Source organism: Convolutriloba macropyga, unplaced genomic scaffold (assembly GCF_964194025.1).
Source record: "Convolutriloba macropyga unplaced genomic scaffold, txConMacr16.3 SCAFFOLD_3111, whole genome shotgun sequence".
Classification (NCBI taxonomy): Eukaryota; Metazoa; Xenacoelomorpha; order Acoela; family Convolutidae; genus Convolutriloba; species Convolutriloba macropyga.
The window spans coordinates 17,665-29,805 of NW_027450330.1; the positions used below are offsets into that span (position 1 = coordinate 17,665).

The following is a 12,141-nucleotide window of genomic DNA, read 5'->3' on the forward strand; positions in this document are numbered from 1 at the left end:
TCTTTCGTTTGCGCCAGACTCCCCTGGACAACTGATTCTTCAAATTCAGTCTGTTACACTTCTCCTTCCGGCTGACTCTTTGTTTTCCAAAGAACAACCCGCACAACTCGGGGTACTCCAAATCCACGCTTCTCTGATCGTCACTCTCCCTTAACCGGTTCGGAAAAAAACCATACGACACCTCCCTCCTATATTTTATTATCTTTTGTTGCCCCGTTAAGCGCATCAACCGCTGATTTCGATCAGTACCTATTGTTTTCTATACTTCAAAATCCGAGGACAGCTTCTGTTCACGACCGTGCTTAAAATAAGAACTCTCGAAGTGTACTGCCACTACATTTTCTCCAAAATCAAATGGAGAAGCTTTTCCTCCATCAATCAGTATTTTCAGCTCCAGATCACTTGCCCCTGGAGATGTCAACGACTTATCATCACCTAATTCTATCTTGTGTACGGGCATCACTTCACTATCCGATTCAGTAGTTGAACTTTTTCGGACTTCTGCACTAGAAATCTTGGTTTGCCCCAACATCAGTGGCCACTCAATCGCACTTTCTCCAAAGTTTCCATCCTTTTCAGCATAGAAGAAACTCACTTTCCAGTTTGTCACGTCTGAGTGGGTTAATTAAGGCTCCGGAATTAACGAAATGTTTTTCTTGCGATCTGGCTCCTCCAACTTCATCTGAACTAAACCAAAAATCATATCACGCGAGTCAACACCACTTCCATCTTGTCTGTTGAGCATCATTAATTCTTCAGCGGTTGAGTGGTCAAGAACATCACCAAAAACTGATTCATCAGCCACTGCAATTTCTGCATCGAAGCTGCGATTCTCCAACATTTTAAAAATTGCAGGCGCTAGCTGCTGACGCAAAGTTTCAAAAACATGTTCATCTTCCTGTATAGTATCACCGCTGCCTCCAACAGTTGCGGTTCTTTTTGAGTCCTCGTTTTCAAATTTGTCTTTTTCATCAACTTCTTTTTCTTTCCAAATCTTGGAGAAATAATTTTCGCCGGATTTCGCTGGTGTAGTCGAATTTTCTTCTTTGCTCTCTTCTAGAAATCCATCCGTGTTTGCTTTTGCAGCCTTGCTACCACAACTTTTAGTCGCTTCGCAATCGACACCGTCTGTTGGGAAAGATACAAAACTCCCTTGTAATTGCTCACAGTTATCTTCAGACGTTCGTGTCAAACTAATGTGGTCAAAGTGCTGCGACCCAGTACTGACTATACCCTGGCGCGAATTATTAGCAATCAAAATTCCACCAAAAATATTTCCTGCTGTTGTGGTCAAATTGCTTTTTGAGCAAATTTAAAATGCGGCATAGCTGTTTTTCCAATATCTATCCATTTACCAAATTGCCACGGCACGCCAGGACCAGACGTGATTTCTTCAAGTGTTATTAAACTTTTGGAGCACCTCTTCCCAACTGTCAATTCGTTTCCTGGTGTCGACACAAAAGAATCGGAATTACTGTGCCGCCCACGAATGTTTGGTAGGAACACATCGTCGTCCATGCAATAAAACTTGTCTTCATCGTCGCTTTCAAAGAAGCTGTCATCATCACTAAAATCGTCGTGAGTAAAAGTTGCATCATCCTCCAACTCACTGAAATTAATTTCCTCGAGTGCTTCGTTCCTCTGCTCTGCAATTTTCATCTTCTTACTATTGTCCCACCGTGCAATGCATCGATCCATCGTTTTCTTGAACTGTTCATCTTCAGATTTTGTTTTTGTCGTAATCTGCTCCTCCATCTCTCGGTAAAAATTGAAGGTGCAATTGCCACCAATGACATTTGAATCAGCAACAGTCTCCACACCGGACTGACTGTCAGCCAACTTTGAAAAGCTTCTTTTCGTCCCGTCTCTGAACTTCGGGTTTTCTTCCAGCACTGCTTTTACACCAAAACGAACAGCTTTTATGGCAGACCAACGTTTAGTCGAAGAAATCTTTGCTGGCTTTTTGGTCATCACTGATTTGACAATAATATCGGTTTTCACTTGAACGTCTTTCTTTTTGTCTGATGTTGGAGTCCGCTCTTGGCGCTGTCCGTCAACAACGTCACATTGAAAAACTGCTCTGTCAAATTCACACTGTAAAACCGCTTCCTCATATTCCTCTTTCTCTATCAAGTATCTCTTAAACGCATCCTCATAAAACTGTGGGTTATTGGACAGTCTCAGATCCAAGAAGTACAAAGTTTCTTGAAGAGTCCAAGCACGATACTTTTGATCGGATTTCCAAAATTTGTGTGGCAAATAATTCAAGGAGTCAAGTGCCCAATCACACAACTTATCTGGCAAGTATCTCTTGACTTCTTCTTCTGTCCACATGAACACTTCACAAACATCCAAGTAATACTCACACCAGTCCTCCCAAACATCATACCCAGGCGAAGGAAAACGTTTTATAGACCCGAATCCTGCCATTGTTTTCCAAAATACTGCCTTTCACTCTGAATGCTCTTCTGACGCTTCAACCTCTGCTGCAAGTCTTCTCAGCTCTTCTTCGTGTCTCTGTCTGAGTAATCTCCTCAGTATATCTGCTCTGGTACTTCCACCACTACGCTCAGTTAGAATCCTCGTCCCGAGAGAAAACACTAACTGTCTTCCAAAATAACCGTCTCTCGAAAACAATTGTCTCCGCTGCTCAAATTCTCGCAATCTCCTTCGTTCCACAGCGCTTATAAGCTCTTTCCGACTATCGTCAAAGTTTTCCTCGACTTGCTCTTCGTTGAAAGTCGGCAGCTTTGAGCACTTGTTGCAAGTCCCTCAGAACTCTAATCACACTCGTTTCGTGTTCAAATTTTGATGAACAACTCCTTTTTTTAACAAGAGAGCCCACCCAGGAGCGCCACTGTAGAATTTTGTATTTTTGACGTTAGAAGGCTTTTAGCTGGGGACTGGCTAGCCCCATAAACTCTATCAAGATTCCGAAAGATTTGTTTGGTGGTTTGTCTTGTAGTAGAGAGTGTACTGTGTTGTCCCCAAAACAATTGCTCCTTCGGCTGGTTGAAAACTTCACTCCGGATAATTGAATTATCAATCAAAAATTGCAATACTAGCAACCAATACAGTTATAGCCAGAAACATATAATTGCATAACTTCAACATTCCAAAAGTAATTTTTCTATCAAAACTAATTAACGGTCCACAATAAATCAAATCAATTCAATCACTCTCTCCGCAAGTATCCACAAATCTGTCCCTTTACTTCCTAGCGCAGATAACTAAAATAAGCTCCGACTCCCAGTAGCTAGGTTACTGGCCATAAACTTATAATCATCGCAACCAACGATTTTGAATAACTTTGCAGTTCCACTCACTGCAGCTACGCAACTATGTTCTTTCTCAAAGAACTCAATAAATAACTACAATTTTCTCACTCTGAGAACCAACTACTCCACTTGAGCGTTCTCTTTTCTCTTTCTCAAATTCGACCGATGAACTGCCGTTCTTCGGCCTCGTAAGTCTCTCTCTCAGACTCGCTCTCTCGCGTCTGATTACTTTTTTTGGTGCTTGAGGGAGCTCAGCCTTATCAGTTTTTTATCAGTAAAACGTAACGTGTCGTTCGTTTTTAAACAATTTGACCTAACAAATAAGTGCATCTGTGGGCGTAAAATAATGTTCATGCGCTTCGAATTATCTTATAAAAATGTTTGTTCGAGATGACCGCAGCTGCGTGTTTAACTCGGTTTGATAATTTCAGAATATGGCACAATTCATATTTCATGCTGAGGAATATGTGTGCCAATTTTTCGCGCGCTTGCTTTTTCCTTTCCTAAGTAACGGATACGCATCCAAATCAAACTATGATACCTCATATAAGCTGGAGTAATGTTCCGTTTCAAATAAAACTTTAAAACTTTCCTTAGAGTCATCAAAAGAAAGGGAAGAATAAAACTTAGCTCTTTTTGTCCCTTATTCCCTCGTAGAATAGTTTCAGTGCTAATACTTTGGGATTAAAAGGTAATTTATCTCAACTTTCCACTCTGAACAAGGCCTTGGTAAAATGTTTTTGACTCTGGAAAAAGTGTCGTTTCTTTCAAAGGAGTATAAGAAATTCTTCTTTCATCTTTTTTTCTTTTTTATTTTAAAGGCCAAAAGATCGGTTTCGGGTACTGGAAAAAGCCCGTTGTTTTCCTCAATGTGTTAGGAATTGTCCTAAGAGTGATCAGTTAAAATTTCATGGTGATCGGACTTGAGGAAGTAGAGTGTTCAGGACTTGGGGGTGGGGTGGTGAAAATACGGACGCTTAGTTTTGTAACTTTGGAGTTTCTCTCTATCAGAAATTCCTTCAAACAGCCCTTGTGTTCCTTTGGACTTATTACTTTGCAAAGCTAGTTGCGTTTTGTTTACATAAGATTTCACACCAACTTAAATTGCTCAAGTTTGTTCCTTTTGTTTACATAGTCAATATGCTCAAGATTAGATCCTAAACTACGCAAACTAATGAACAACTCGATATGAAAGTTTCAACATCAAGTAATTCTAACGACCCAAACAGAAATTTCACAAAACCGAAAACAAATCTCGTTTTTTCCTCTTGTTCACCTTAGCGCTCGCAATTTTCTCCACTTGATCTAGTTGATGTTATTTGGATTTATAACTCCTTCAATATTATCTATGATGATCTAGTTTCTGAACAAAATCTTGATAATCAATTACTAAGATAATTTCCAATTCTAAACTAACACAAAGAGTCCTGAAATGATGAACTGAGTCCATAAGAAAAAGAATATTTAAGAATATTTGTCATTCGTTGTTTTTTATATTTTGAAACCCAACATACCAAAAGTTTCCTACGTACAAAAACGAACATACGGAAGAAGCCGAAAAAGGATATCAGCGCCTCATGCTTTTTGTCTAACATAGAAGCCAACTTACCAAAAGTTTTTTTTCAAATTGGCGTTTCAGATCAGTTTTCTGGAATAGAGAGGTGTTGATAATCTGATAATGGCAAAAACTTGAAGTTATCTTCTAATCTCTTTAAAGTGTGTTTTCATTAAAAAAATCAAAACTTAAACGATAGCAAAAAATTTGAACCGGAGTTCAGGGTAATCTGGGGTCAGTTAAATTTTTCGACGTATAAATTTTATCTGCGAAGTATAACATTTTCATTTCTTTCATGTTGAGTGATTTGATTTTTTAAATAATCACAGATCAAATGAAAACTTGATGATGTAGAAAACTGGCATGATAAGAGACACAATTCTAGAGGCGTGAATGTTGTTCAGTCCGTTTTTTGCCTTCTTGTAGTTGCACCCATCGGTTCTGCAACAGTATGAGAAGTATCCCGGTGAGGGGTTATCCAGGCCATACTTCGGACATCTATGAGTGTATCCGCAACTGTAGTTGATATCACTCCATTTCTCGGTCAGGCCGTGCGCAGTCTGAAAATTTTCATCACATTTCACACAAGATTTTATTTTTTTTTCATTTTTAGGTTACGTTACTCAGCCTGAAGTTGGCGAGAACTTTTGACGTTCATCGAAAACTACGCAGCAGTTCGATATGTTGAGCAAGAGTTTTGAAGTGACATCTGCAGAGTAAAGTAGTCTTGATTAAAAAAACGCAATTTGCAGTTAGAAAATGCTGAAACTTCGTAAAAACGAACTTCTGGCTTTGTATATAGGACCTCTGGCATTTTAACTTTTGGCTCCGGAGACTTCCGGCATTTTAAAATTTGAATCTGTGCGATTTAAGTTAATTGCTTTTTCAAAATATCTTCAATTAGATCCCCTGCAACTGTGTAGATATTTTGATAAGATCCCAACGTGCGATGAACTGCAGTTAGTCCTTTCAATTAACTGATTTCGTATCAATAGTAATCATGAGTTTTACAACCAACTAATTGCAAATTCATTGCATTTCACGATGGCATTTGAAATTATGTATCAACATTCAATATAGACTGTACTAGCAGTTTTGAGAAAATTTTCACCAATTTTGGGTAATAATTTTGTATCCGTTCTGAGATATTCTGCCTTTTTTTCTCAAATTTAAAATTATGTGGCATTTCTAGGGCAAACAACCCCCCAAATTCAAGTCTTCATTCAAGTCTTCATTCAAAAAATGTTTCAGAACTTTTCTAACAAAATTGATTTTATGATCGAGACCCATCCACTGAACCTCTGATCTGGCTTTATTTCGTTCATATTGATTGAAATACTAACGACTGCAAGTTATATTTGTTATATTTTCTGTCATGCCCTTTGCCTTAATCAAAATGGATTATGGTAACTTTTAGTTTTTCTAATAAACTAACACAACCCCAGTGATTCTGGAATCTTATCGTGTAAGATCTGATAAGATGTTGATCAAAAATCTTTATCGTGTAAGAACTTATCTGATCTTACACGATAAAAATTCTGCCATAGGTGAACTTTAATCATGTAAGAGCTGATAAGATACTTATCAGACCTTATAAAATAATAATTCGACTTTGCTGAATTGTTATCTTATAAAATCTGATAAGTATCTTATCAGATCTTACACGATAAAAGTTCACTTAGGGCAGAATTTTTATCGTGTATGATCTGATAAGTCATGTTTTAATCATATTTCAATATAATCGTACAACGTAGTCAAGTTCCTATGAAGTTTTTTAAAAAAAATAATGGGACAACTAACTATTTATAAAAAAAATGTTTTTTGATTCCATTTTAGTGGCAGTTTTATTGCGAGTCTTAACTAGGTACTATGGCTAAATTTAGCAGCCCCAGATAGTTTTGGTCTTTGAAGAAAATGTTTCAGCCTAATTTAATAATCTCCGCTTCAGAGAAAGCCCCTGACACCCGAATAACCTTTTTCACAGTATCCTATAATTCTCAAGAGACAATATAAGATACTTTTCTTATTGTTGCCCTGACACTTAAGTGTTGCATGCTGTAGCTTTTTGGCTACCTTTTGAAAGCAACTCTGAATTGTCTTCAATATGAAGCACATGAAAAACTTCAAGAATTTTTATCGTATAAGATCTGATAAATATCTTTTCAGATAAGATCAAAAAGAAGAGCCACAGCATTCCAAATGTTTATCTTATCAGATCATATAACATTCTTCTAGGATCTTACACGATAAATATTTTTTGTCTGCAGAATTTTTATCGTGTAAGATCTGACAAAAATGAATTTTCATCGTGTAAGATCTTATCAGACCTGATAAAAAATATTTATGGTGTAAGACCTGATAAACTGTCTTACAAAGTCTTAGTCAGGCTACGCATAATCTTATAAGAACTTATAAGACAATTTTGTAAGAATTTTGTAAGATCTTACACGATAAAAATTCTCAAATGTCTGGGGATGGTTTTCAGCATAATTGTTCAATATTGATAGCAAATATTATTTTAGATGCCACTGTAGGTTCTAAATTAATGCTGAGACCTTTTTTTTATATTTTTTTAGTTGAAAATTCTGGAAAAAAAATTACAAAAATAAAGTTTAAATGTAAACTTATTTAAAATACAAAATTCAATTAATTGTAAACTTTCAGACAAATTAGACTGAAATTAGCACTTTAAATTAGCGCAAAAATAGAAACTTAAGTATTAAACTTTTGCTATGATTTCCTTTTGCAATCAATGGAGTGTTTTAATGAAATGAAGTGAAACTGATCAATAAAGTCCACAATCTGTTTTCTTATTGAAGAATTCAAATTTTGTTGTGCAAAGAGAAGCGATTCTTCGAAACGAAAGTTGGAAGTTTGAGGTATTACTGCTTACTGGTTCCATATCTGCAACGGCTTAGATTCGAATTATAAGCTGCACTCAAAAATTATTCGACTGAGGTTCACATTTTGTGAATTTAGAATTTTTACAAAAAAGATCAGTGAAGTCATTGTTACAAAAACTTCTAATATAGATGACCAACTGTTTAAAAATAAGCTAAATTAAGAACTAATCGTAATTTTAGTGAATTGACGGCCTGCAGAGACATTTCATTAGATAAAAATATATACTCTTTCTTTTCTTTACAATAACTTGTTTGTCTTCTCGTCAAAACTTGGCATGCTACTTGTTCACTTCTGACCGATGTTTGGCTGTTTGAAAAATTGGTTATTAGTAGATTTATAAGCTGCGGTTCCTCGCGCAAATTTTGATTGTGCCTCGTGAGCTCACGGTCAAGTAGACTCAAATTGAGCGAGGGTTTTAAATTTGTTGAAATCAAAAGACGAGCAAAAATTTTACACATACGACTGTTTTTCTTGTCTTTTTGTCAAACACGTTATCATATGCTACATTTTTAAATTTCATCTCTTGCAATCATAATGGATCAAATACAAATCATTTTACAGCAAGAGGCTTTTCATTACTTGATTCTCTGTTTTTTTAAACAAAAATAGCTGAAAGCTCAATTTTAGCGTCCTGTCTCGGAAATAATGATTTTGGCCTCAAAGTTTTGGTTTCTTCTTGAAAAAAATGAACAAGTTTTTTGTTGTAGTGCAATGTTTCGGTTCTCATCGGTAAAATTTGCTCAGCACAAGCTTCAAAAAATTAATTGAGAACTACATTTATTCAATTTGTTTAAAGCTAAAATTGGAAACCCAATCAATTTAATTTTGCTAGTGACTGAAAAATTATTGAATATCAAGTGCACATCATTTTAAGCCGTATTCTCATCAAATAAGGGAGCATCATTTGACATAGTAAAATTAATGCGGGAAAACATTAAATCGGTCTTTGCTAGCAGTAAAAGCTTGAAACATTGCAAGAGCAGGGTCCACTGAGTCTATATCAAAGATAACTTATACAAAAAACTGTTATTTTTAAAATTATTATTTAAATTTGTTTGATATTTGTCGTTGGAATATAACGTTTCATTAGCATTTTTCACAAAAAGTGTTATGAAAGTTTTTTCGAAGCTGTTAATCTGAGTTATTGTTTGCGAAAATTGTTTGAACTGTTGAATGATACCACCATATGGTATCTTTTCATATGCTGATCTTCAATAAAGCTTTTATCGCAAGTCCACAAACTGTGCAGTGATTGACCTTGGATTGATCACAACGAGAAAAACTTTTACAACATCGCTGAATGATTACTTAGAAATAGATACGCGACTGGTATCTTGTTCAATTTATATACAAATCTCTATAGCGATATTTGAGGAGACGAGGACAATTTTTGTTTACTCGATAACGAAACAACGGTGCTACATTACATTGTTCTGCTGTGGATATAACTTTGAAAAAAATGGATGTCCTATAATTATCTTGCAACCCAGGTTGAGGTGCCATCCGGAACTGACCTCTAATCGGACCATTCCAGACGAAATTAACCTCTGGTCAGACCACACCCAGACCGAGGTGACCTCTGATCATACTGAAATGCGCATGGAAGTGACCCCTGATCAGACTATCCCAGACGGAAATTACCTCTGATCAGACCATTATCATCCGGAAGTGACCTCTGATCAGACCATCAACAGACCGAAGTGACCTCTGATCATACTATTGTGCGCTCGAACCAAATCCCAGACCCTGTAATTTTGTTCTGGGAAAACACCGTGTGCGTTGGACTTGGTCTGATCAGAGGTCACTTCCAGATGGTCCCTACCTAAGCATGGGAATGTATCTTAGAAGATCCTACAAGAAGATGGTTATCTTGTAAAGTTTTTGGGAAAGTCTCACAAGGTAAACCTGTTCATATAAGATCTCGGAGAGGACAAGGATCGTTTAACAGAAACGCATCGACAACAATTTTGCAAAAATTTTTTACTAGGGATACTGAATATGTACAGTCAATGTGATTTTACTAAACGTATTGACTATAGTAAATGTAATTACTACAAAATTTTAGTACGATATTGCAATTTTGCAAAAAAAAATTGAAGAGAATTGATGATACCTCCAACTTTGCCTTTTTGCTGGATTAATGTAAAATTAACTTCTTTCTCGCAAGATTTTTTGCAAATTTTCTTTTAGCGAGATCTTTGCAGGATTAATTTTGGTTATCGGTTCAGTAAACTCTAAAAATTTGCATTTTTTTCTATCTATATCATCTATAAGCGTGGCATCACGTCAGTACTCACCCTGCAACCTGCTAACGGGTATTGGTTGTACACACCATTCAACAAATGGCCTCCCCACTTTTCACAGTTCTCTGAAAAGGTCAAGAAAACGTTAAAATTGCAATTTTCTCCTGAAGCTTTTGCTCGCTGGCCACTTCCTCGCTCCACCACTCCCCTCCCTCTTTCTATCCGTAAAAAAGTGTTTGTTTACACCAACATGTGTGGCCAAACCTACAATTGTTTTTGCGCTGACAATGGTTTTTAAGGCCTAATAGGAAGTTGGACTTGCGATTAGACTTGCCATACACCATTTTGAAACTGTGGGAATCAATATGTCAATAAAAAAGTACTAATTAGTTCTAAATCAGTACTCATGTGGCCGCTATAAAGTTTATTTCGATCTAAAATCAAAAGTAATTTCAGGTTTATTGTGAAATTTTCGCTTCCAAAAATTTATACAGAAACATGCAAAAAGCTCTTAAGGATTCAAAGCGTCATGAACAGAATTTGACTCTACCGATAAATAAAATCCGTTCACAAAATTTAAATTACGTGTCTCCGTTTAAGTGTCGGTTTTTGTATAATTTACAAAATCTCGATATAATTTACAAAATCTCGTGTCGGTTTGTATAATACAAAATCTCGCGTCTCCATGAGAGAATATGATTAATTTTTCGCAAGTTCTAACTTTTAAAGTGCTTTAAGGAAAAAGGAGGTATATGTACTTGTATCGTTGGAGTCCTTCTGGTAGCATTCAATGTCGGTTTAAGTGTCGGTTTTTGTATAATTTACAAAATCTCGATATAATTTACAAAATCTCGTGTCGGTTTGTATAATACAAAATCTCGCGTCTCCATGAGAGAATATGATTAATTTTTCGCAAGTTCTAACTTTTAAAGTGCTTTAAGGAAAAAGAAGGTATATGTACTTGTATCGTTGGAGTCCTTCTGGTAGCATTCAATTTCCGTCACTGGCTCGCACAGAACTCCCTTTCCTGGAAAAAATGATGAATTTTACTTCTCACTGTTACAAAGACGCACGCCAAGACACACACACACACACACAAGCGCGCACACACAGAAACATGCACACACGTACAAGAACATAAGATAACGCCAGAATGCTCACACAGAGACAAAATAGGTTGGCTTATAGCTTTTACAACCCGAACAATTATGATTATTATCTAATAGTAACACAGAAATATAACATCGCATAATTTGAAATTGTTGTTTTATTTGAAACAACATTGGGTTGGGTTGCAGAACAGAAAAAAAATTCACCAAAACAAACAAAGAAGTCGAGAATTACACTCATTAACTGCAAGAAAACTTTAAAAATGCTATTAATATGCGGTCAGATTGTTGCCCTATTGTGATCTGCTGTCTCAAGTCTTGCCAGCCCTGCAAAAAATGGCTTTTCAAAGGCAAAAGTTTTTTTTGAAAAATTTTCCCTTCTTTGTTTTTATTTTTAAATTTTACATAGAAAATTGTGTAAGTACGTTTTTCTTACCTTCTCATACCAGTATTCCTCTGATTCAACTCAGTAACTCCGCCACTGCTAGTCACAAGCTCGTAGTGCATAAGGAGATGGAAAATTCGCATAAATTACGCTGGAAAATTACGCTGCAAAAGTCAGTTTTAACTGTGTTTCAGTAGGTTTTCCAACAGTTGATGATCTATTTCTGGCCAACCAAGAGTTAAATCACGTCAAAAAATATTTGGGAAAATTCAAATCTTGCAAAAATAATAATGGCAAGGTAGATTCACAATCTTGCACGATTCTTGCAACATGATTCAAACCTGGCGGGAACATAGCAAGAAAATTGAAACAAAGAGGCCAAAAAATGTTCGTTAGCATCTTTTTTTCCTACCTCTCTCAGCCACGTTTTTGGTTTAATAGCCCACCGAATGAGTAAGAAAACATTCAAAGAAATCATTTACCCTTCAAAAATAATTGACGCATACAATCAGAAAAATTGCTTTAAATTCAAACCAGGATGCCAATTAAACAGTTACACAATAGAAGGCTGATGAAACCTGCCACAAGAAGAATATGAACTGACTGAATGAATTTGACTGAACAAAAAACCGAGTTGAGCATACAGTTCCTCCAGACTAAAATGGGT

The 12,141-nt window shown here is 36.3% G+C and overlaps 1 long non-coding RNA gene across 1 annotated transcript; it reads right to left on the bottom strand.

The window, feature by feature from the left end:
- Positions 1-4,918: 4,918 nt before the first annotated feature.
- LOC142355798 (uncharacterized) lies at positions 4,919-11,052 on the bottom strand. The gene is made up of 3 exons (XR_012761300.1): positions 10,942-11,052; positions 10,035-10,105; positions 4,919-5,393 (listed from the first exon to the last, which is right to left on the bottom strand). It is a non-coding gene; the product is annotated as an uncharacterized LOC142355798 (long non-coding RNA).
- Positions 11,053-12,141: the final 1,089 nt, after the last annotated feature.